This window comes from Lissotriton vulgaris, chromosome 6 (assembly GCF_964263255.1).
Source record: "Lissotriton vulgaris chromosome 6, aLisVul1.2, whole genome shotgun sequence".
Lineage (NCBI taxonomy): Eukaryota > Metazoa > Chordata > Amphibia > Caudata > Salamandridae > Lissotriton > Lissotriton vulgaris.
The window spans coordinates 1419794002-1419820599 of NC_141694.1; positions in this window are offsets into that span (position 1 = coordinate 1419794002).

Consider the following 26598-nt stretch of genomic DNA (forward strand, 5'->3'; position numbering starts at 1 on the left):
AAAGTGAAACACTAATATATATATTTAAATATTTAAACATTACTCACTAATATTTATTTTTCAGAAAGACGCATATTCACTGGATGGTGTCATCAGTGTCATGAGTGATGTCACTGACCATGTCATGAATGATGTAATATGTGACGTCATCAGCAGTGCATTGCACGCGCAAGTTATAGTGAGTCCGACTAACTATAACGTGGGAATTTCAATGGTTTTATATCAGTAAAATTTCCAGCTAACTATAACTGGTGTGAAACCTATGGTTTTTTCAGTGAATATATATATATATATATATATATATATATATATATATATATATATATATATATTACCTACTGGCGGTCGCCAGTAGGTAGTTATAGTTAGGATTTTTTTCAATGTTAAATCTCAAAATTCTATTTGGAATAACTTTGGCGCCGGTTGACGAATCTGCCTGAAAATTTCCTGAAAATGGCCTCGCGGGGTTCCGGTCCTTCCCTGAAAGTTTGGGGGGGATACGTTAAGCGGGGGCCGAGATAAAAGGGGGGTCCCAAAACGCGTTTTCCCCATGTTAATTTCCATAGGGCGGTCGATTTCACTTTTAGCCCGAACGGCTGAATGGATTTCCACGAATCTTGGCAAAATTGTAGGGACTGGTAGCCCGATGTGCCTTTGCTATGTCTCAAGATATGTGCTCCAGTGGATTTTGAGTAATTTAGGTTCAAAAAAATATATATATCTATAGGCGCTCTCCCGTGCGCGCACCGGAGTGCGCTCCAGGCGCGACACGCGACTTGCGCGCAGGAAGCTGATTGGCTCTCAGTTGTCTGTAAACATTCTAAACAGTCCGGAGCGGCCGCCATCTTGTGTCTCGGTAAAATCGAGACACAAGGGGTTTGAAAAAAAAAGGGGCAAATGACCATAAGGGGGAAGAGTAGACCCCCTCTGACCCCCTAGGTTTGATGTAGGGACTAAAATAGGGTCCTGCAGGGCATTAACATTTTTTTTTTTTTTTTCGTTTTGCGCGGGGGAAGCGCATGGTACGCGCACCGGCGAAGCACGGGGAAAATCCAGGACCATATTTATGAAGGCCTTGCGCTGTTAGTTTTGCGCTTCCTGTGCGTCAATTTTTGTGACGCACCAGCGGTGTAAAAAAATGCGCATTGTTATGCAATATTTAAAAAGTGACGCATCTATCTAGATGCGTCACTTTTTAAATATAGTGCAACGAGGTACATTTTATTACACTGCTGGTGTTATGCGTCACTTTTCTGTGCGCACTCCTTATGACATTCCAGATGTGTCATATTTAATGTATGACGAATCATGTTGCAAGGAGTTACAGATACGTCAGTATTTCTGACATATCTGTAAACATAAAAGTGATGCGAGGCAGGTGCAAGATTTTGACGCAACAGCATCCTAAAAGTGACGCAGAGAAATCTTATAGATTTCAGTACGTCGTTATTACCAAGCTTTTTGCGGGGGAATGCCCCCTTTGCATACATTATACCTGACGCAGATATAATGTGGCGCAGAGTTTTAAAAAGTGACCCATGTACCTAGATGTGTCACTTTTTAAAAATAGCGTCAGGTATAATGCATGCAGAGGGGGTGTTCTCCCGCAAAAAGCTTTGTAATAGCGACGCAGTGAAATCTTTGAGATTTCACTGCGTCAGTTTTAGGATGCTGTTGCGTCAAAATCTTGTGCCTGCTTTACAGCAGGTGTTAGACTGAGGCAAGACCTTTCACATGCTGCTTTCCACATTTGAAAGGACACATTACTGGAGTTGCGTCACTTTTGTGACGCACTCCAGCAATGCGTTACTTGGAATGTCATAAGGAGTGCGCACAGAAAAGTGACGCATCGCACCAGTGGTGTAAAAAAATGTGCCTTGTTGCGTTATATTTAAAAAGTGAGGTATCTAGGTAGATGGGTCACTTTTTAAAATCAAGCGCCACATTATATCTGCGTGAGGTATAATGCATGCAGAGGGGGTGTTCCCCCACTAAAAGCTTTGTAATAGCGACGCAGTGAAATGTTTGAGATTTCACTGCGTCACTTTTAGGATGCTGTTGCATCCTTTAAATATAGTGCAACGAGGCACATTTTATTACACTGCTGGTGTGATGCGTCACTTTTCTGTCCACAGTCCTTATGACATTCCAGATGTGTCATATTTAATGTATGACGAATCATGTTGCAAGGAGTTACAGATACGTCAGTATTTCTGACATATCTGTAAACATAAAAGTGATGCGAGGCCGGCGCAAGATTTTGACGCAACAGCATCCTAAAAGTGACGCAGAGAAATCTCATAGATTTCAGTACGTCGTTATTACCAAGCTTTTTGCGAGGGATTGCTCCCTCTGCATACATTATACCTGATGCAGATACAATATGGCGCAGAGTTTTAAAAAGTGACCCATGTACCTAGATGCGTCACTTTTTAAAAAATAGTGTCAGGTATAATGCATGCAGAGGGGGTGTTCCTTGCAAAAAGCTTGGTAATAATGACGCAGTGCGTCACTTTTAGGATGCAGTTGCGCCAAAATCTTGCGCCTGCTTCACAGCAAACCTTTCACATGGTGCTTTTTCCATGTGAAAGGACACATTACTGGAGTTGCGTCACTTTTGTGACGCACTCCTGCAATGCGTTACTTTTGTGTTTACAGATATGTCAGAAATACTGACATATCTGTAACTGCTTGCGAATTGATTAGTCATATATTAAATATGACATATCTGGAATGTCATAAGGAGTGCGTCCAGAAAAGTGACGCATCGCTGTTTTCACGTAGCGATGCGTCACTTTTCAGAAATGAGGCCTCCAGTTTATTCACTGTGTCATAACTTTCTTTTCTAACACTCACCTTCTTTCATTCCTCCTACTTCACTTCCTTTCACCTCTCATACCTTTCTGTTCTTTCTTACTCATTCTCCTTTCAATTATCAATGCACTATATTTCACTTACTCTTCATTTTTTAAGATTATAGCTCTTTGATGAGAATTGGAGGTAGTTCTGAAAAGAACTTTTGGTTTTCTTCTTTTAACTGAACAGGAACAAAAACAGGGAATAGAAACTGCTCAACAGGAGCAAAAAGAAAAGAAAAAAATTAGGGGTGGGAAGGGCAGTGATGGTTCTCCAATGCCCGAACCATGAGCAGGACACTTTGCTCCCCATAGGTGAGGAGTTGATTGCAGTATCTGCATCTGACGACCCCATGGTTAAATGCAGGTTGAATGTTTGCTACCTGCCCCTGTGATTGTTCTCTTCCAGAAGAAGTTGCTCCTCCTGTTGATGTAGAGGCCCCATCTCTGGGAACCTCTTGTGCCAGAGCCCTGACACTTTCCCGGGCAAAATTCTGGGGGTGCCTCCTCTCCACATGGTGAATCATGGTGAAGTTGCCAAAAGAGTATTTTTTTGGGGGGTTACCCCGTGACAGGACCTGTTTGCAGATCCTGCACTCCACTTTTGGTGCATTCACCTTCTTCTGGTCTGCTGGAAACTTAAAAAATTTCCAGATGAAATGTTCTTTGACCTTCGGCTGAGGAGGCTCTTCATCAATGAAATCATTGGAGTCATCTTCACTGCTGGATGGTCTGGCAGCCATGATGAATCCAGGAATATGGAGCAGCAAAAAAGGCAGGTCTTTCAGTCACAAAAGTGAAAGAAGAAGTGAAGGAAATGGGTGGGGATTTCATTCATTGTAAAAAAAAACTGTTAGCAACCAATGAAAAGTGTTATTTTAGGGTCACATGACCCGACGCGTTTACGCTGCGCGCTCCGGAGCACTTCCGGTGCGTTTACGCAGCGCGATCGTAGGCGCTTCCGGGGCGCAAACGTGGCGCGATCGTAGGCGCTTTTGCGTGCGTTTACGCGCCGCGAACGTAGGCGCTTCCGAGGGCACTTACGTTGCGCGCCGAAGTGACGTCATCAATCTTTTTTAGAAATGCATAATCATTTTCCATATTAAAAAAAACAAATTTTATTTGTATGGTACGAAATGTTTTGCATTATTATTAACTTTTCATTCATATTTTTTTTTTCACGAACGACAGTTGCGCTCTGGGTGCGCTTTCAGATGAGCTCTCGGAGAAGCTTACAGGAGAGCTTAGCTGAAAGCTTCCCGGAGCGCGCACCCAGAGCGCAAAAGAAAAAAATTATATAAAAAAAATGAATACTTAAAAAAAAACAGCAAATTGTAAAAAAAAAAAAAGGTTAGAAACTCGATATACAAAGGAATTAGCATTTAAAAAACCTATGAAATTCACTGAAAAAACCATAGGTTTCACACCAGTTATAGTTAGGAATTAGCATTTAAAAAACCTATTAAATTCACTGAAAAAACCATAGGTTTCACACCAGTTATAGTTAGCTGGAAATTTTACTGATATAAAACCATTGAAATTCCCACGTTATAGTTAGATGGACTCACTATAACTTGCGCGTGCAATGCACTGCTGATGATGTCTTATTAAGCCAGTTAACCAATCAATTTTTAAAAACCATCCATTTAGACACTTATTTAAACATTTATTCTACCATCAACTTTTACATATACATATATAAAATATATTTATTTTTCAGAAAGACACACATTCACTGGATGGTGTCATCAGTGATGTCATGAGTGATGTCACTCACCATGTCATGAGTGATGTAATATGTGATGTCATCAGCAGTGCATTGCACGCGCAAGTTATAGTGAGTCCATCTAACTATAACGTGGGAATTTCAATGGTTTTATATCAGTAAAATTTCCAGCTAACTATAACTGGTGTGAAACCTATGGTTTTTTCAGTGAATTTAATAGGTTTTTTAAATGCTAATTCCTAACTATAACTGGTGTGAAACCTATGGTTTTTTCAGTGAATATATATATATATATATATATATATATATATATATATATATATATATATATATATATATATATATATATATATATATATATATATATATATATATATATATATATATATATATATATATATATATATATATATATATATATATATATAATAACATTCACAAATGCCCTCTTGGACTCAAATACAAAGTACAAATTGCTTTTTTAATTTCCACTACTCTATAATTTAAATATCGCTGCGGCAATGCTCATTAATTCAAAGTTAATTTTCTGTCAAAACTCTATTACTTGAAATATTTGTTGCCATGTTTCTTCTATGTTTATGACAAAATGAACCACTGCACCTTTAAAAATGTAAACTCACTTGCAAAACGTTACCCGTGATCAAGGAGTGAAGTAACTCCGAAACGCGTTGGGCACCCGTTGTCAATAAAGCGTCTTTTGAGTTACGAGGCCACGGCTCCAGTGAGTTCTTTTCACTTGCATACTGGATTTTCGAGTGGATATATATATATATATATATATATATATATATATATATCCAGGCTCACTGCTCCAAATTACGGGGCACTCTCGCAGCGGGTGCAGGTCTAAGATGACACATCAATAATCTGTAAACCTTCAGATAAAGGAGGCAATGTTGTCATTCTTTCACGAGCAGAGTACGTCCAAGAAGCAATGCGTCAATTGCAGGACAAGTCTTGTTACGAATTGACTACCAAGCAAAGATACCAGTCCAGTATTGAAGAACTGCATGGACTACTTAAAAAATGGCATGATAAACAGATGCTTGATACCGAAGAGTATCTCTTCTTGAAAACAACACATCCCATCACCCCGACCTTTTATTACTTGCCCAAAGTACATAAGAGGATGGACAAACCACCTGGGCGCCCTATTATTTCATCTATGGGCAGCCTAACCGAGAATCTATCTAAATTTCTGGACTATTTCCTGTTTGAAATGGTTTTGGGTTTAAAGTCCTATATCCGAGACACTGCTGACTTTATTCAAAAGATCGAATCAATTGAATGGCAACCAGGCTATTGTCTATTGACCCTTGACATCACAAGTCTCTATACGAGCATCGAGCATGCACATGGAATGCAGGCGATCAAGTACTTCCTAGGGAAAAGACCACTGAAATATGCCCAACATAATGTTATGCTGATGGAGCTAATTGCATTCTGCTTATTTAATAACATCTTTTTATTTCAGGATGATTTGTTTAGACAGCTCTCCGGTACCGCCATGGGTTCCTGCTTCGCCCCCAGCTACGCGAATTTATTCGTGGGCTGGTGGGAGGAGCAGGAGGCCTGGGGTTCCGACAGAGAACAGTGGTCAGACTGTATCGTCTCATGGTATCGTTATATTGACGATTTGTGCATAGTCTGGAATGGTTCAGTAGAGACTGCCTGGGAATATGTCAAAGTGTTAAATGATAACAACTGTAACCTCATTTTCACTGGTCATGCAAGTGTGAGTGAGGCGGTATACTTAGATCTAAAGATCGAAGTCGTGAATAACAGCATTCGGACCTCCCTTTATAGGAAGCCCACAGCAGGGAATAGCACGCTACATGCGTCAAGCAATCATCCTCAGAAACTCATCAGGAGTATACCTTATGGTGAGCTTCTGCGGTTGAAACGGAACTGCTCCACAAATGACGATTTTGAACTAGCAGCCCGGGAAAGTATCAATAGATTCGAGGCCAGGGGGTATAACAAGCAGATGTTATGTAATACCTTAGACAGAGTAAGGACACAACCCAGACAGACTCTGTTTGTTAAGAAACAAAAACCCACTAGTGATGCAGAAAAATTCAGGATGATAACATCATATTCCCAAGATTGTCAACAATTGAGGAACATCCTGAAAAGACATTGGCATATATTGCAGAAAGACAATATCATTGGGAATGACATTCCTGTAAATCCCTTAATTACTTTCAGAAGGGCACGTTCGTTGAGGGATACTTTGGTACATAGTCATCTGTCACCCATCCCCACACGTACAGGGAAATTGAGAGATGCAAAAGGGTTCTTCCCATGTGGCCGATGCAAGGCCTGTGCCAACAGTAAAAGGGTTCTTTCTTACGAACTTGTGGGTTGCAAAAAGAAAAAGAGGATTAATCAATTCCTTACCTGTACTTCCCCATTTGCGGTCTATTGCCTCCTCTGCCCTTGCGGGCTTAGATACATAGGCAGTACTATAAACCCCGTGAAACTGCGTATTCTAGAACATATGCGAGCCATAGTTAACAGAGATTTTACATACCCTGTCGCAAGACATTTTTCCATTAAACATAAGGGCGACAGGAATCTGTTACAATACTTCTGCTTGGACGCAATTTCTGACAACATAAGGGGTGGGGATAAACTACAGAAACTTCGTAGGTTAGAATCCCGTTATATTATAGACTGCCAGACAAAGGCCCCCTTGGGACTCAACTGTGGGGAGGAACTCACCGTGCATTTAGGGAGCTAAATGCCAATACTGCAGTATCCGAAGTGAGGACTATCTTGTTGTTATTACAGCTTAAGGATTTTGGTTTCCAAAATATGTGTTCTTCTGTGAGTAATTGTGCTTTAGAATGAAATAAGAGCTTTTTTCACTATCATGGCACTATGTACCTGATAATCATGTAGTATTCTTGGTAACTTCTGGATTATGGTTTCATATTTAGCAACCTTTTTCTAATATTTTGATAATTATCATTCAACACTGTGTGGTATAAATTTGCACACGGGGTTAATGGAAATTTAAAAGGCAACCTTCGAGTTGCCACAAGCCGATCCACGGCGAGATCACAGTCCATTGCCCATTGTACTAAGGAGAGGGTTACCTGCCGATCCACGGCAAAATTACGCTGTAAATTTCTCGTTATAAATATGAGAGGTTTTTCAATGTTTTATTGACATTAACAATCATAAATGAAATGTGACTTTTGATTTCTTGCATGCTAATACAGGGAATGTTTGTACTAGCAAGATGGCGCTCTTGCGTCAGTCCTCTCTCTACACCTACCAACACGTGTTGTTTGTAAATTTGAAATAAAATGGCGCCAGGTCGCGCATTACGGTGTAAACATTGAGGAAGGGAGCGTAGCTTCCGAAACGCGTCTGTGCGAGTAAAGATTGCTAACAACGAGAATTCCCACGTGTGCTGTCTTCATTTTCCACCCGGGACCGGGAGGGAGAGAGCTTTCATATATATATATATATATATATATATATATATATATATATATATATATATATATATATATATATATATTACCTACTGGCGGTTGCCAGTAGGTATATATAGTTAGGATTTTTTCTCTATGGGACTTTTGAAAATTCTATGTCTAATAACTTTGGCGTTTGTGGACGGAATTGGCTGAAATATTCAGGATAATGGCACATCCTGTTTCTGAGCAGCCCCTAAAAGTTTGGCGGGGTTCTGTCGAGGGGGGGCCGAGAAAAAATGGGGGTCCCAAAACGCGTTTTTAACATTGAGTTTTCTATAGGCCGGTTGGCCTCACTTTTAGCTCGAACGGCTGAATGGATTTGCACGAAACTTGGCAAAATTGTAGGGACTGGTAGCCCGATGTGCCTTTGCTATGTCTCAATATATGTGCTCCAGTGGATTTTGAGAAATTAACGTTTTAAAAAACAGATATATCTGTGACAGCGCTCCGGTTAGCGCTCCGGTTCGCGTACCTGACGCGTAACGGAACTTCGCGAAGCGAAGCTGATTGGCTCTCGGGTGTCTGTAAACATTCGAAACAGTCCGGAGCGGCCGCCATCTTGTGTCTCGGTAGGATCGAGACACAAGAGGTGGCCAAAACAAAGTGGTAAATGAGCATAAGGGGGCAGAGTACATCCTCCCTGACCCCCTAGGTTTGATGAGGGGGCTTTAAAAGGGCCTCGCGGGGTTAAAAAAAAATAATTTTTATATCGTTTTTTTTGCGGGGGGAGCGCTCGGTACGTGCACCGGGAAGCGGTCCGGGAAGCGTAATATTGGGAAAATAGGTTGAAAGAATGTTCAAATATTGTATGTTTAAAGATTGTTATTTTTGTTTTTTTAAATTTATTTTATTTAAGTACCAACATGTAGGTACCAATGCAGAGTCTAAAAATAAAAATACATTGTTTACTTTGTAGATATCTTACAGGTTGTTTCAGAAGTTATTGAGGTATATGGAATTCATAGCGTAGTCTGTCAGGAAAGCAGAAACACCATGGAGGCAGGAGATGATAAACAGATGTTAAATACACGTTGGAGATGATATAGTGGAAGAAAGGAAGTAACTATGAGCAAACTTAAAGTTGCACAGTATATTTAAAGTCTGATTTTACATTAAAATCAATTTGCTACTAGTTTAAAAAATACATATAAAAATGAATAATGTCTCAAATTTTTTTTGAATTATTATATATAAATTTATTATTCTGATTTATTTTCAAAATTAAAAAGAACTTCTAATAATTATTGGTCAGATTTTGACTCATTTTCAATTAACACATCCACAGCTTCAACACATTGCAGAAGTTCTATGTCCATTGATTGATCAAAGAATTCTGAATCATTTTCTTTGTCTTGGTTGCATTCTGCAATTTCCACGTTATTTTTCTGCTCTCCTTCCATTTCTATGCTGTAAAATGAATTTTAAAAAAATATATCAGTACAGATAGGGCACTGTTGGGTTTAAGTCAGACAGGTAGTTTGGTTTTTTAAACAGTGATTTTTTCGTTGGGCAGTGTATGGTATCAAACTGGAAGTAGAAATATGAAAAAATGTATGAAATAAACTCTAAGTCAATTCTTAATTATACAAGACAAGTCTAACTCCATCCATAACTAAAACAGTGAAGTCTATTTTATTCTATAAGTATTACAGAGGGATAGTATTTAACTATCAGAAAATGTTTTCCTAATTAGCTTACAGTACAGAACATACTTCAGTTTTTAAAATAACATCTTACCTTTCAAATAGAACTTCAAGTTATCAGTTGAAATGTACTTGATATGTACTTCAAGAAGTAGTAGTCAAAATGGCTGTGTTTCTCTCTTTCTTTATATATATTCAGGTACATAACCAATCAAATGTCATGAAATAATAGAAGATATTGAAAGTAGCATTTTGATTGGTTGTCAATTCTAACACTTCATAAGTGTTTTGGTTAGGTAATTTACCTCAGGATATTTAATCAGGCTTACAGCATAATTTTCACAATGAAATTCCATCAAATTTGGGGAAATGGTAGGGACTGCTATGTAGTAGGGGCTATTCTATATTTGATGAAAGTGTCTGTAGTTGTTTTTCTGTAAATTACTTTCCCACCTTTTTTTATCGAGCGCTTACCGGTGCGCTCCCCGGTACGCGAACCGGCAGCGTTACGGGAGTCCTCCATTTTGTGTATTGGTAGAATTAAGACATAAGATGGAGGACAAACAATGTACGGAATGGGTAGAAGGGGGCACGGTAGACACTTTGTGACCCTCTAGGTTTTCGGAGGGAGGATTAGGATGCTGATACATGCAAAAATTAGGAAAAAAATAAAATAAAAGTTTCGCGGGGGAGCGCTCGGTACGCCATCATGGTGTCGAGCTCAGTTCCTTTCACTACTTTCGTATTTCTCATGAGGGGTTGTTCCTAATGTTTCTATTTTAGCGAGGTCAAAAAGAGATCCCATTAGTGGCCTACTGATTTTGCTTGATTCCTTTTGTTGTTTTTACCGATTTTTCGCTATCTGCAAAGACTAAACAGAGTATTGCGACTCTGTGCTTGTTTGTAAATAGAGAATGAACCAAAGAGAACCAATTCCAAAACAATAAATGCTAGGATAACAATCAATCAAATGGAGAGGGAAGCAGGCACGACGGATTACAACGGGGGCAAAGGCCTGCGTTACCTACCCTTCACTATCTGCAAAGAGAGAATACTCCTAAAAGAAAAGAGGGGGGGGCAGCGTTCAAAGCACATCAGCGTGCATAAACACGAAAATGTTTTTACCTACCACGTACTTGACATTTTAAAGCTTTTGATATTTGCTATTAAAAAACCATTGAAATTCACTGAAAAAACCATAGGTTATAAACCATATATAGTTAGGAATTAGCATTTACAAAACCTTGAAAATTCACTGAAAAAACCATAGGTTATAGACCATATATAGTTAGGGATTAGCATTTACAAAACCTTATTTTACTCGCACAAACTATATATCGCGCACCCGCAATCCACTGCTGATGATGTCACATATTACATCATTCATGACATGGTCAGTGACATCACTGATGACATCACTGATGACATCTCAAATGACATCACTGATGACATCACTGATGACATCTCATTTGACATTACTGATCACATCACTGATGATATCATTCATGTGATAATACGATGAACCTCTTCAGACTCTAATATAACCTTAGATATACTCAGTGTAAACAGACACTCACAGACTGTCACTCATCCATGGAGTTACTCACACACCTAGTCAGTCATGCAAAGAATCAATCACACCTCCATTTCCTCAACTATACAGTTATACACACCTTACTTATTCAAACATATACTAACACATATTTACTCTCTTATACAATCCCTGATACAAGTTCACAATGATCCATACAGCCACTCACACATTCACTGGCTCTTATGCACAGTTATTTATATATGTCAACTCTCACATGTACTGTGTTTTACATATGTACTCACTTTGACATGTAGCACTGAGATATCCATTCACTCACCAATACACTCATACACACAGTCAACTGCCCATACAGCTGTTTCCACATGCACTTTTGAACCCATACATCTAGTGAATCAACTGCTCACACCTCTATGCACAGAGTCATACACCTCCCAGCCACCCACACACACACTCAGTCTCCCATACAAATACTTGGGCAACCAATCAAAAACCCATATAGTTACCCATATAGCTACTGATCAACACATGCAGCAGTTTACAGAACAACAGACATAATGATGCACAAATTAAGACAGTTTAGTCACTAACCCATGCACTCAGTGAGACACATTTAATCACTCACTCATACAGTCAGTCATGCACCTACTAAATAGGTGCATGACTAACTGTATGAGTCACACACAAAACCATTGAAATTTCATATATAGTTAGTTCCACTAACTATATATCGCGCACCCGCAATCCACTGCTGATGATGTCACATATTACATCATTCATGACATGGTTAGTGACATCACTGATGACATCACTGATGACATCTCAAATGACATCACTGATGACATCACTGATGACAACATCCAGTGACTGTATGTTTCTGTAAAGTTAAAATATGTCTTACATATTGAAGATTGAGTGGATGTATAAGTGTCTGGATGAAGGATTTAGTAGGTGCATGACTGACTGTATGAGTGAGTGATTAAATGTGTCTCACTGAGTGCATGGGTTTTTGACTAAACTGTTTAAATTTGTGCATCATTATATCTGTTGTTCTACAAACTGCTGCATATGTTGATCAGTAGCTATATGAGTAACTGTATGGGTTATTCATTGGTTGTCCAAGTATTTTTATGGGAAACTGAGTGTGTGTGTATGGGTGGCTGGGAGGTGTGTGACTCTGTACATAGATGTGTGAGTAGTTGATTCACTATATGTATGGGTTCAAAAGAGCATGTGGAAACAGCTGTATGGGCGGTTGACTGTGCATGAGTGTATTAGTGAGTGAATGGATATCTCAGTGCTACATGTCAAAGTAAGTACATATGTAAAACACAGTACATGAGAGAGTTGACATATATAAATAACTGTGCATAAGAGCCAGTGAATGTGTGAGTGGCTGTATGGATCATTGTGAACATGTATCAGGGATTGTATAAGAGAGTAAAGTAAATATGTGTTAGTATATGTTTGAATAAGTAAGGTGTGTATAACTGTATAGTTGAGAAAATGGAGGTGTGATTGATTTTTTGCATAACTGACTAGGTGTGTGAGTAACTCCATGGATGAGTGACAGTCTGTGACTGTCTGTTTACACTGATTGTATCTAAGGTTATATTAGAGTCTGAAGAGGTTCATGGTATTATCACATGAATGATATCATCAGTGATGTGATCAGTCATGTCAAATGAGATGTTATCAGTGATTTTATCAGTGATGTCATTTGAGATGTCATCAGTGATGTCATTTGAGATGTCATCAGTGATGTCATCAGTGATGTCATCAGTGATGTCACTAACCATGTCATGAATGATGTAATATGTGACATCATCAGCAGTGGATTGCGGGTGCGCAATATATAGTTAGTGGAACTAACTATATATGAAATTTCAATGGTTTTGTGTGAGTAAAATAAGGTTTTGAAAAAGCTAATCCCTAACTATATATGGTCTATAACCAATAGTTTTTTCAGTGAATTTTCAAGGTTTTGTAAATGCAAATTCCTAACTATATATGGCCTATAACCTATGGTTTTTTCAGTGAATTTCATTGGTTTTTTAATAGCAAATATCAAAAGCTGTCAAATGTCAAGTACGTGATAGGTAAAAACTTTTTCGTGTTTATGCACGCTGATGTGCTTTGAACGCTGCCCCCCCCTCTTTTCTCTTAGTAGTAATCTCTCTTTGCAGATAGTGAAGAGTAGTTAACGCAGGCCTTTACCCCCGTTGTAATCCGTCGTGCCTGCTTGTCTCTCCATTTGATTGATTGTTATCCAAGCATTTACTGTTTTACAATTGATTCTCTTTGGTTCATTCTCTATTTACAAACAAGCACAAAGTCGCAATACTCTGTTTAGTCTTTGCAGATAGTGAAAAATCGTGAAAAATCGTGTAAAAAAATAAAAGTAATCGAGCAAAATCAGTAGGCCACTAATTGGATCTCTTTTTGACCTCGCTAAAATAGAAATATTAGGAACAACCCTTCATGAGAAATACGAAAATAGTGAGATGAACTGAGCTCCACACCATGAGGGCTGCAAGAAAGCTCGGATCCGTCACCCACCCCGCCCAAAATAACTACAAACCCTATGCAAATATTAAAAATATAGACAACACACCAGCAAAGTAACAGGGTAAAACATTTTATTAAATAACTATTTACATTACGTTGGTTTATGAGATGATGTCAGTAGTGGACCGATGTGTGAATAGGTTGGAAGCAGCACAAGGCGCCAAGATCCGGATGGCAAGTCCTGGATGTTGGGTGCCATAGTTCAGAGTTCTGAGCAGCGCTTGTAACACTGTCTGAAGCTTATTTCCACCTACTGCAGCTTCACTATTCTCAAAGTAAGTGAGGGTCGTTTGTGGACCTGACTGCATTTGAAAACAATGTTATATGGTACCTCCCTAAACCGCTTGACGGAGGCCCCCGAGGGACGGTGTGATGGCACAGACTCGGAGAAGACGCTTGGCCCCGACCCCCTCCCCAAGTCTTATAGCACTGGTGTAGCCTGAGATCGCCCCCGACATAGGCGGCCGGCTCCCGGGGTCCGGCGGAACTTTTTGCCTTTTGATGACTCTTCTATTCTGGACTTTGTCCCACAATCCGTTTGACCTGAAGACACGCTGTAGTGGGGCGCCCCTTTACCGTTTTAGTTGCCATTCCGCCCGCTTTTGCTACACTGTGCCTCTTCCGCCATTCAGCTGTTTACCGCCCGCTCTTGCGACTACAGCGTCTCGCTCACCATGTAGTTGAGTTGCGCCCACTCTTGCGGTGCAGCGATAGGCGACTGCCACAGGACTCTCAAAATGGCGGCCGGCTCTTCAGATTTGGGCGTGGTCCACTAAAATGGCCCTGGGACACCTTGGAACTCGGACGCTTCCCTGATAGGGCTTGGGTCCCATTCTCGAAAGCGTCCCCTCAGCCGTGAAGATTCTACAAAAGTCTTGGGGGCCCCTGACTCCCGCAGGCTTCTGGTGGGGAGCGGCTGCCATGTCTGCTCGTGGAATGGCCATGACGGAGCTACGAGATGGTGGTGCTCTCATGCTGACGCCAGCTTTAGTCTGAAACATCCAGAAACACTGTAGACTACCAATTCGATCAGTTCCGGTAGCGCCCCAACATGACCCGGTAGAGAAGAACTTGCCCTCCCCTCTTTGACTGATGGTTCTTGTTGCCTGTTCCCTCTGTTGTCATTTAACAGAACTTTTTGGACTGCTGAAAGGGGTTGTGTTCCGAACGCTGGTTGGTGGAGACATTTTGACTATATTCTTGACCTACGTTGTCGCGTAATGCGTTATATGACACGCCGCGTTAGCGCACCCGGAAGTGATCCGGGGCGCGGCGCGCAGCGCGTAACGTAAGCATAATAAGTAATGTGACTTGTTAATAAAACTTTTTATTGGTTCATTTTACTTTTGTTATTTTAATAATGAAAAGCTTGGTCATATGACCTAAAAAATACGCTTTTTATTGATTTCGAACTTTTTTTTTTAAAACATATATGTTATAATATTCCAGGCTAATGTACTTTCCCGGAAAATTTACAACTGTCCTGCAAGTAAAATATATTCCTTTTTCGAGAAAAAGGGCGTTTCTTCGTTCCATGACGGAGCCGTTGAGTAAAAGAGACTCGGCCTGCTGTCTTAGTCGCCGATACGCCTGATTATCAGATTCTTATCGATCACTTTATGTTGCAGGAGTGGAAAACACAACTGCCCTTGACCATTTATCTTTACTGCGTTCCTACATATTATACCTTTTATCCGTCATGTAATTGGACTGCTTTATTTCACTTGCCTTTTACTGATTCGAAAACAGTGACTAAAAGTAAAAACTTTACCAATGTAAATACTACTACCATGTTTTGTTTTAACCCCTTAAGTGCTGCCTCGGTGCATTGGCCGACGGCAGCACTACCTCCCCAGTGCTGCGCACGACCATTGGACGTCCATTCAGCACTAGTTCCAATGGACAGCGCAGCACTGGGGAGGAATGTTTAATAGCATCTATGAGGTTAAAAACCTTTATTGTGAAAATGTCAGTATACAAATACGGGCCTATAACCACGTGGGCCGGCCACGGAGCAAACTGAAATCGTATATGATGAGGATACATTTACATTATAGAGGAACGTAACGAGCGAGCCATTAGGTTGCAAGAACTAAGGTGTCTAACAGTTGCGGAATCGGTGGACGTACATTTTGTAATTAAAATACGACAGGGCCACTTACAAAAAAGTTATCTAGATATACATTTGCGTGCAAGTACCATGGGTGACGTTAATTCGAACTTTCAATAGTACAGTAATCAATAACACACCAGAACTTAATATCAATAGGGATGTCGAAATATTCAATCAATTCTCGTCCCCGCCCGCCATGAGCATCAAAACTGCATTCATATCTCGTGATATCAAGGTTGTTCAACCAGTACACAACAAGGAGTTACGAGTCCCATTTATACCGGCGCCATTTTGGGCGAGGCCGGGCAGGTCCAAGATATAGTCAAAATGTCTCCACCAACCATCGGCCAGACCAGAACCCCTTTCGGCCCTTTATGCTACAAGATGGTGTCTTCCATTCAGAAAATATTGTTGGCAGCATTTTGAAAGGAAACATAAACAGCCGTTCTCCTAGTGAGTCTCACATTGTTACATTTAGGAAGAATGTTGAAGAGTAATATGTGGAAAATCTGAAGCCATTTTTCTACAAACTCTCAATCAGCCTTGGATGGAAAAAAAAATCCTGAAGAATGTACAAACTGAAAACCAATTTTTGTCTGTATAGCATCAACAGCAACGCTTGAGTCAGCTTTGTGTCAAGCCGCCATTTTCATTCAATCAATAGCGTCCCCCTGCACACATTCAGGGACCTGGTCGTGTCTTCAGGTGAAACGGATTGTGGGACAAGAAGCAGAAAGGAAAAGGAAAAAAGTTCCGCCGGACCTCGGGAGCCGGCCGCCTATGTCATGGGCGATCTTTGGCCACACCAGGGCAATAGTGAAGCTGCAGCAGGTGCAAATAAGCTTCAGACAGTCTTACAAGCACTGCTTTTCTAAACATTTTTTGATTTTTTTGTATTTTCGCACAGTTTTATATTTTTTTTTTGTTTTTGATGGAGGGGAAACAACAAAAAACAGGCATTGAAAAAGGCTCAACAGTGCAGGGCGCCTTGTGCTGGTTCCGACCTATTCACACATCGGTCCACTACTGACATCACCTCATAAGCCAACGGGGCACCCCACGCCGACTTTCGGCGCAGCATTGTAGGATGGCCACACCAGTGCGGCAACTTGCTGGACACCACCTCGGTGCCATCCGGATCTCGGCGCGTTCGAGTCACTGTATCGCAAGAGTGACCGGAACTCAGCTGGACACGCCGTCTTTCGGCGCAGCATTGTAGGATGGCCACACCAGTGCGGCAATTTGCTGGACACCACCTCGGTGCCATCCGGATCTCGGCGCGTTGTGCTGCCTTCGGCCTACTGTAGCCGCAAGTGCGGACGCAACTCAGTTGGACGGCGAGTGAAATGCTAAGGGGCGCTCCACTGCAGCCGAGGAGCCTCCATCTTGGGGGAGACGCACAGCCCCCACTGACTGACGCGACCAAACACGCCAATAGGGCGCCCCACGCCGACTTTCGGCGCAGCATTGTAGGATAGCCACACCAGTGCAGCAACTTGCTGGACACTAACTCGGTGCCATCCGGATCTCGGCGCGTTGTGCTGCCTTCGGCCTATTCGCACATCGGTCCGCTACTGACGCCGCCTCACGTGCCAACGGATTTTCTACGCTTTTTGTAGCCCTATGCCGCATAACAGGTCATGTGACTTGTTTATAAAACTTTTCATTGGTTCATTTTACTTTTGGTTTCCTAAAGATGGAAGGCTTGGTCATATGACCTAAAAATAACACTTTTCATTGGTTTAGAACATTTTTTTTCCCAAATGATGAAAGCCCCACCTTGTTTCTGGATGATTCAGACTGAAGCTGGCGTCAGCATGAGAGCACCACCATCTCGTGGCTCCGTCGTGGTCATTCCGCGAGCAATCATGGCAGCCGCTCCCCACCGGAAGCCTGCAGGAGTCAAGGGCCCCCAAGACTTTTGTAGAATCTTCACGGCTGAGGGGACGCTTTCGAGAATGGAGCCCAAGCCCTAGCAGGCAAGCGTCCGAGTTCCAAGGTGTCCCAGGGCCATTTTAGTGGACAAGGCCCAAAACCGAAGAGCCGTCCACCATTTTAAGAGTCCTGTGGCAGCCGCCTATCGCTGCACTGCAAGAGTGGGAGCAACTCAACTACATGGTGAGCGAGACGCTGTAGCCGCAAGAGCGGGTGCAACTCAGCTGGATGGCCGCCACCTGGGGAGGCCCGTTCACGCCGCCTCCCCCACGCCCCCCCCGGGCCGCCCCACGCCAATTTTCGGAGCAGCATTGTAGGATACCAAAACCAGTGCGGCAGTTTACTGGACATCACCTGGGTGCCATCCACATCTCAGCGCGTTCTGCTGCCTTGGGACTATTCGCACTTCAGACCGCTACTGACGAGGCCTCCCCCCGCACCACCCGGGACACCCCACGCTGTTTTTCTGAGCTGCATTGTAGGAAACCAAAAACCAGTGCGACACCCAGGTGACATCACCTGGGTGCCGTCCAGAACTCAGCACGTTGTGCTGCCTTGGGACTATTCGCACAAAAGACAGCTTCTGACCATTGTTGCTTTTTTTTGTCAAAAATGTTTAAATGTTTTTACCGTTTTTGTTCCGTTCGTTATATTTAAAAGTTAATAAAGTTTTATAATCCTACTTTGTTGGAGTGCTATATATTTTTAAAAAATCGGGTGAATGGGGCCTTGAATCGGGTTATTGTTATGTGTGGGCTTTGCAAGTGTACTGCTACAGGATCGGACATTTCAAACTCAAATGCACGTTCTTTTTCTTACCTTTCCGAAGCATGGAGCGCAATAGCAGGCAGAGAAAGGGTGTTGCAAGTGTTGAACACTGCCTGGCCTGGCAAGTTGCTGGCAGTGCCCCCCCCCCCGCCCGCTCCTGAAAGAGGACACACACACACCGCCGCCCCGAGTACTTCACAGATCTTTAAAAGACCATGCGCTTGTTCATGAGGCTTAAATGGTTTATCACCCCTTCTAGAACCCCTGCATCGACCCTCTGACGTTTCCTGGAAGAATTACCACGTAACACAATACCAAGCCTTGTCAGCTGAAACCCCCGAGGGATCGTGGGGCATATTATCAAGGGGTTTTATCTCCGCTTTTTTGGCTTTAAAAGCCAAGAAAGCGGAGATAAAATTATCTCCCTATTACCAAGCTGTCGCTAACACCAGTTAGTGACAGCTAAAAGGAGATAGCGACCATCTTGGGCCCCGCTTTGCATGTCAGTGATATTTATCACTAATGACATGCAAAGTGGGCGTGCCAAGATGTTAGCGACTGGAAACAGTCCCTAACATCGCTATCTCCTATTACCAACTTTTGGAGATATTCGCGCTAAGCGCGAATATCTCCAAAAGCTAACACCTGCCCTGAGCAGTTCTTAGCCATGTTATCCAATGGGAGGTGGATAACATGGCTAAGAGCATTTGCTCGATAATGCATGAATATCGCGGACTTTTCAGCGATATTCATGCATTGCGGCCGTTTTTTATCGCATTTGCGATAAACTTATCTGCGATAAAAATCGCCGATGTGCGGCGATAATTTTTGTCTCTAAACAAGTTAGAGACAAAAATTATCGCTAGTTGTTGGTAATATGCCCCCGGGTTTTTGCTTGCAGAAATCGGGAGGCGGGAGACTAGCACTGAAATCAGTAGTCTCACGCCTGAATCGGGAGGGTTGGCATGTCTGGATTCTCTACAGCTGGGGCCATAAACTACATCCGCAGGGCTAGATGATAGCCTGGGACCGGCCTGGCATCTAAAATGGCTGCCGTGCACGACAAAATTGTGGCATTGGAAAAAAGGCAAGATGGCGCAGACAATGTTTATCAATAAGGATTCATTTTTAACAAAATATTTTATCGCACTGACAAATTGGCGGTCAACACTTCCTGATTTCCATCGAATCGAACGTTAACAGACGTCACGCAGCAAAAAAAAAAAAAGCTCACGCACAGCCGCTGGAAGACATGTATCAACATATATGAGCCTCCTCAGCCACCCTCAGAAAACATAAGGGATCAGGATACGTCTCCCGCACCCCCTTATACCTAGTAATTTAATTAAAACGAAACACAAAATGGCGAATTCCCGTTTCGCTACCAGTTTGCGGCCCAGTTCGCGGCCCGAGAAGCGCTTCTACCGTGAAAAATCATTTTTTTTTTATTTTCCCCACGGGACCCTTTAAAAACCCTGACATCATTCCTAGGGGGTCAAGAGGGGTCTACCTTGCCCCCTTTCATTAAATTCCCCCTTCGGTTTTCACCTCTTCTCTCTCGATCCTACCGAGAGATAAGATGGCGGCCGCTCCGGACTGTTTAGAATGTTGACAGACACCGGAGAGCCAATCAGCTTCGCATCGCAAAGTTCCGTTTCGCGAAAAGTAAGCGGACCGGAGCGCAGCCCGGAGCGCTGTTACAGATATATACCTTGTTTTGAACGTTAATTTCTCAAAATCCACTGGAGCACATATATTGAGACCTAGCAAAGGCACATCGGGCTAACAGTCCCTACAATTTTGCCAAGTTTCGTGCAAATCCATTCAGCCGTTCGAGCTAAAAGTGAGGCCAACCGCCCTATGGAAATTAACATGGGGAAAACGCGTTTTGGGACCCCCCTTTTTTCTCGGCCCCCCCTTGACGAAACCCCCCCAAATTTTCAGGGGCTGCTCAGAGCCAAAATGTGCCATTTTCCTGAAAGTTTCAGCCGATTCCGTCCACAAACGCCAAAGTTATTAGACATAGAATTTTAAAAAATCCCATAGGGAAAAAATCCTAACTATATATACCTACTGGCGAGACGCCAGTAGGTAATATATATATATATATATATATATATATATATATATATATATATATATATATATATATATCTTAACACAAATAAAGCCACAGTGGGCGCCATTCGGTCCTGCAAAATGTTAGTATTACCCCAGTGGGTATATGCAGCAAAGTCAGGTTTTGGACGTTATAAATCCTCGAAATGAACACGCTGTTTCTGTAGTGCCTCATAGTCATTCGCACTACAAACCCGCATGATGTGCAGTGAGGCTCCGTCCCGGCAGGGCATGGCGTTACATTTTAACACAAAGAGTTGCCTCCAAAAGACGAAGCCTGCTCACAGCGTGCAAAGCCATTTATTTCAAGGATTTCCATCGGCCTGGCTCAGCACACAAATAGAATGCCAGATGCGTTTCGGGCGGAGCACGCCCTAGGTCACTGGCGCATAGATACAAACAGCAAGAGCAGACCACCTGTGCATTGAAATATCCCGCCTCAGTGGGCGTGTGCTTGAAAGTATTCCTGGTCTATGTAGTCCGCTCACAATAAAGCCACGGTGGGCGCCATTCGGTCCAGCAAAATGTTAGTATTACCCCAGTGGGTATGTGCAGCAAAGTCAGGTTTAGGACGTTATAAATCCTCGAAATGAACACACTGTTTCTGTAGTGCTTCATAGTCTTTCGCACTACAAACCCGCATGATGTGCAGTGAGGCTCCGTTCAATGCACAGGTGGTCTGCTCTTGCTGTTTGTATCTATGCGCCAGTGACCAAGGGCGTGCTCCGCCCGAAACGCGTCTGGCATTCTATTTGTGCGCTGAGCCAGGCCGATGGAAATCCTTGAAATAAATGGCTTTGCACGCTGTGAGCAGGCTTCGTCTTTTGGAGGCAACTCTTTGTGTTAATATATATATATATATATTACCTACTGGCTATCGCCAGTAGGTATATATAGTTAGGATTTATTCCCTATGGGATTTTTGAAAATTCTATGTCTAATAACTTTGGCGTTTGTGGATGGAATTGGCTGAAATTTTCAGGAAAATGTCACATTTTGTTCCTGAGCAGCCCTTGAAAATTTGGGGGGGTTTTGTCGAGGGGGGGCCGAGAAAAAAGGGGGGTCCCAAAACGCGTTTTTCCCATGTTAATTTCCATAGGGCGGTTGGACTCACTTTTAGCTCGAACGGCTGAATGGATTTGCACGAAACTTGGCAAAATTGTAGGGACTGTTAGCCCGATGTGCCTTTGCTAGGTCTCAATATATGTGCTCCAGTAGTTTTTGAGAAATTAACGTTTAAAACAAGATATATATCTGTAACAGCGCTCCAGGCTGCGCTCCGTTTCGCTTACTTTTCGCGAAACTGAACTTTGAGCGCAGAAAGCTGATTGGCTCTCCGGTGTCTGTCAACATTCTAAACAGTCCGGAGCGGCCGCCATCTTATCTCTCGGTAGGATCGAGAGAGAAGAAGAGGTGAAAAACGAAGGGGGAATTTAATGAAAGGGGGCAAGGTATACCCCTCTTGACCCCCTAGGAATGTAGTTGGGGTTATTAAAGGGTCCCGTGGGGAAAAAAAAAAAAAAATGATTTTTCACGGTAGAAGCGCTTCACGGGCCGCGAACTGGGCCGCAAACTGGTAGCGAAACGGGAATTCGCCATTTTGTGCTTCGTTTTAATTAAATTACTAGGTATAAGGGGGTGATGGAGACGTATCCTAATCCCCTATGTTTCATGAGGGTGGCTGAGGAGGCTCATATATGTTGATACATCTCTTCCAGCGGCTGTGCGTGAGCTTTTTATTTTTTTTGCTGCGTGACGTCTGTTAACGTTCGATTCGATGGAAATCAGGAAGTGTTGACCGCCAATTTGTCACTGCAATAAAATATTTTGTTATAAATGAATCCTTATTGATAAACATTGTCTGCGCCATCTTGCCTTTTTTCCAATGCCACAATTTTGTCGTGCACGGCAGCCATTTTAGATGCCAGGCTGGTCCCAGGCTATCACCTACCCCTGCGGATGTAGTTTATGGCCCCAGCTGTGTAGAATCCAGACATGCCAACCCTCCCGATTCAGGCGTGAGACTACTGATTTCAGTGCTAGTCTCCCGCCTCCCGATTTCTGCAAGCAAAAACCCGGGGGCATATTACCAACAACTAGCGATAATTTTTGTCTCTAACTTGTTTAGAGACAAAAACTATCGCCGCACATCGGCGATTTTTATCGCAGATAAACCTTGCTATTAGCAAGGTTTATCGCAAATGCGATAAAAAACGGCCGCAATGCATGAATATCGCAGAAAAGTCAGCGATATTCATGTATTATCGAGCAAATGCTCTTAGCCATGTTATCCACCTCCCATTGGATAACATGGCTAAGAACTGCTCAGGGCACTATCACTGACATGCAAAGCGGGGCCCACGATGGTCGCTATCTCCTTTTAGCTGTCACTAACTGGTGTTAGCGACAGCTTGGTAATAGGGAGATAATTTTATCTCCGCTTTCTTGGCTTTTAAAGCCAAAAAAGCGGAGATAAACCCCCTTGATAATATGCCCCATGATTCCTCGGGGGTTTCAGCTGACAGGGCTTGGTATTGTGTTACGTGGTAATTCTTCCAGGAAACGTCAGAGGGTCGATGCAGGGGTTCTAGAAGGGGTGATAAACCATTTAAGCCTCATAAACAAGCGCATGGTCTTTTAAAGATCTGTGAAGTACTCGGGGCAGCGGTGTGTGTGTGTCCTCTTTCAGGAGCGGGCGGGGGGGGGGGGAGGGGGGGAATGCCAGCAACTTCCAGGCTAGGCAGTGTTCAACACTTGCATCACCCTTTCTCTGCCTGCTATTGCGCTCCATGCTTCGGAAAGGTAAGAAAAAGAACGTGCATTTGAGTTTGAAATGTCCGATCCTGTAGCAGTACACTTGCAAAGCCCACACATGACAATAACCCGATTCAAGGCCCCATTCACCCGTTTAAAAAAATATATATAACACTCCAACAAAGGAAGATTATAAAACTTTATTAACTTTTAAATATAATGAACGGAACAAAAACTGTAAAAACATTTAAACATTTTTCACCAAAAAAAGCAACAATTGTCAGAAGCTGTCTTTTGTGCGAATAGTCCCAAGGCAGCACAACGTGCTGAGTTCTGGACGGCACCCAGGTGATGTCGCCTGGGTGCCGCACTGGTTTTGGTATCCTACAATGCTGCTCCGAAAATTGGCGTGGGGCGTCCCGGGTGGTGCGGGGGGAGGCCTTGTCAGTAGCGGTCTGTTGTGCGAATAGTCCCAAGGCAGCAGAACGCGCTGAGATGTTGATGGCACCCAGGTGATGTCCAGTAAACTGCCGCACTGGTTTTGGTATCCTACAATGCTGCTCCGAAAATTGGCGTGGGGCGGCCCGGGGAGGGGGCGTGGGGGAGGCGGCGTGAACGGGCCTCCCCAGGTGGCGGCCATCCAGCTGAGTTGCGCCCGCTCTTGCGGCTACAGCGTCTCGCTCACCATGTTGTTGAGTTGCTCCCACTCTTGCAGTGCAGCGATAGGCGGCTGCCACATGACTCTTAAAATGGCGGACGGCTCTTCGGTTTTGGGCCTGGTCCACTGAAATGGCCCTGGGACACCTTGGAACTCGGACGCTTGCCTGCTAGGGCTTGGGCTCCATTCTCGAAAAGCGTCCCCTCAGCCGTGAAGATTCTACAAAAGTCTTGGGGGCCCCCGACTCCCGCAGGCTTCCGGTGGGGAGCGGCTGCCATGATTGCTCGCGGAATGACCACGACGGAGCTACGAGATGGTGGTGCTCTCATGCTGACGCCAGCTTTAGTCTGAAACATCCAGAAACAAGGTGGGGCTTTCATCGTTTGGGAAAAAAAAATGTTCTAAACCAATGAAAAGTGTTATTTTTAGGTCATATGACCAAGCCTTCCATCTTTAGGAAACCAAAAGTAAAATGAACCAATGAAAAGTTTTATAAACAAGTCACATGACCTGTTATGCGGCATAGGGCTACAAAAAGCGTAGAAAATCCGTTGGCACGTGAGGCGGCGTCAGTAGCGGACCGATGTGCGAATAGGCCGAAGGCAGTACAACGCGCTGAGATCCGGATGGCACCGAGGTGGTGTCCAGCAAATTGCCGCACTGGTGTAGCCATCCTACAATGCTGCGCCGAAAGACGGCGTGTCCAGCTGAGTTCCGGTCACTCTTGCGGTACAGTGACTCGAACGCGCTGAGATCCGGATGGCACCGAGGTTGTGTCCAGCAAGTTGCCGCACTGGTGTGGCCATCCTACAATGCTGTGCCGAAAGTCGGCGTGGGGTGCCCCGTTGGCTTATGAGGTGATGTCAGTAGTGGACCGATGTGTGAATAGGTCGGAACCAGCACAAGGCGCCAAGATCCGAATGGCAAGTCCTGGATGTTGAGTGCCATAGTTGAGAGTTCTGAGCAGTGCTTGTAAGACTATCTGAAGCTTATTTGCACCTGCTGCAGCTTCACTGTTGCCCAAGGTGGTGTCCAGCAAATTGCTGCACTGGTGTGGCCATCCTACAATGCTGCGCCGAAAGACGGCGTGTTCAGCTGAGTTCCGGTCACTCTTGCGGTACAGTGACTCGAACGCGCCGAGATCCGGATGGCACCGAGGTGGTGTCCAGCAAGTTGGCGCACTGGTATGGCCATCCTACAATGCTGCGCCGAAAGACGGCGTGACCAGCTGAGTTCCGGTCACTCTTGCGGTACAGTGACTCGAACGCGCCGAGATCCGGATGGCACCGAGGTGGTGTCCAGCAAGTTGCCGCACTGGTGTGGCCATCCTACAATGCTGCGCCGAAAGTCGGCGTGGGGTGTCCCGTTGGCTTATGAGGTGATGTCAGTAGTGGACCGATGTGTGAATAGGTCGGAACCAGCACAAGGCGCCAAGATCCGAATGGCAAGTCCTGGATATTGAGTGCCATAGTTGAGAGTTCTGAGCAGTGCTTGTAAGACTGTCTGAAGCTTATTTGCACCTGCTGCAGCTTCACTATTGCCCTGGTTTTGCCAAAGGTCGCACATGACATAGGCGGCCGGCTTCCGAGGTCCGGCGGAACTTTTTTCCTTTTCTTTTCTGCTTCTTGTCCTACAATCCGTTTCATCTGAAAACACGACCAGGTCCCTGAATGTGTTCAGGGGGACGCTATTGAGTGAATGAAAATGGCGGCTTGACACAAAGCTGACTCAAGCGTTGCTGTTGATGCTATACAGACAAAAATTGGTTTTCAGTTTGTACATTCTTCAGGATTTTTTTTCCATCCAAGGCTGATTGAGAGTTTGTAGAAAAATGGCTTCAGATTTTCCACATACTACTCTTCAACATTCTTCCTAAATGTAACAATGTGAAACTCACTAGGAGAACGGCTGTTTATGTTTCCTTTCAAAATGCTGCCAATAATATTTTCTGAATGGAAGACACCATCTTGTAGCATAAAGGGCCGAAAGGGGTTCTGGTCTGGCCGATGGTTGGTGGAGACATTTTGACTATATCTTGGACCTGCCCGGCCTCGCCCAAAATGGCGCCGGTATAAATGGGACTCGTAACTCATTGTTGTGTACTAGTTGAACAACCTTGATATCACGAGATATGAATGCAGTTTTGATGCTCATGGCGGGCGGGGACGAGAATTGATTGAATATTTCGACATCCCTATTGATATTAAGTTCTGATGTGTTATTGATTACTGTACTATTGAAAGTTCGAATTAACGTCACCCATGGTACTTGCACGCAAATGTATATCTAGATAACTTTTTTGTAAGTGGCCCTGTCGTATTTTAATTACAAAATGTACGTCCACCGATTCCGCAACTGTTAGACACCTTAGTTCTTGCAACCTAATGGCTCGTTCGTTA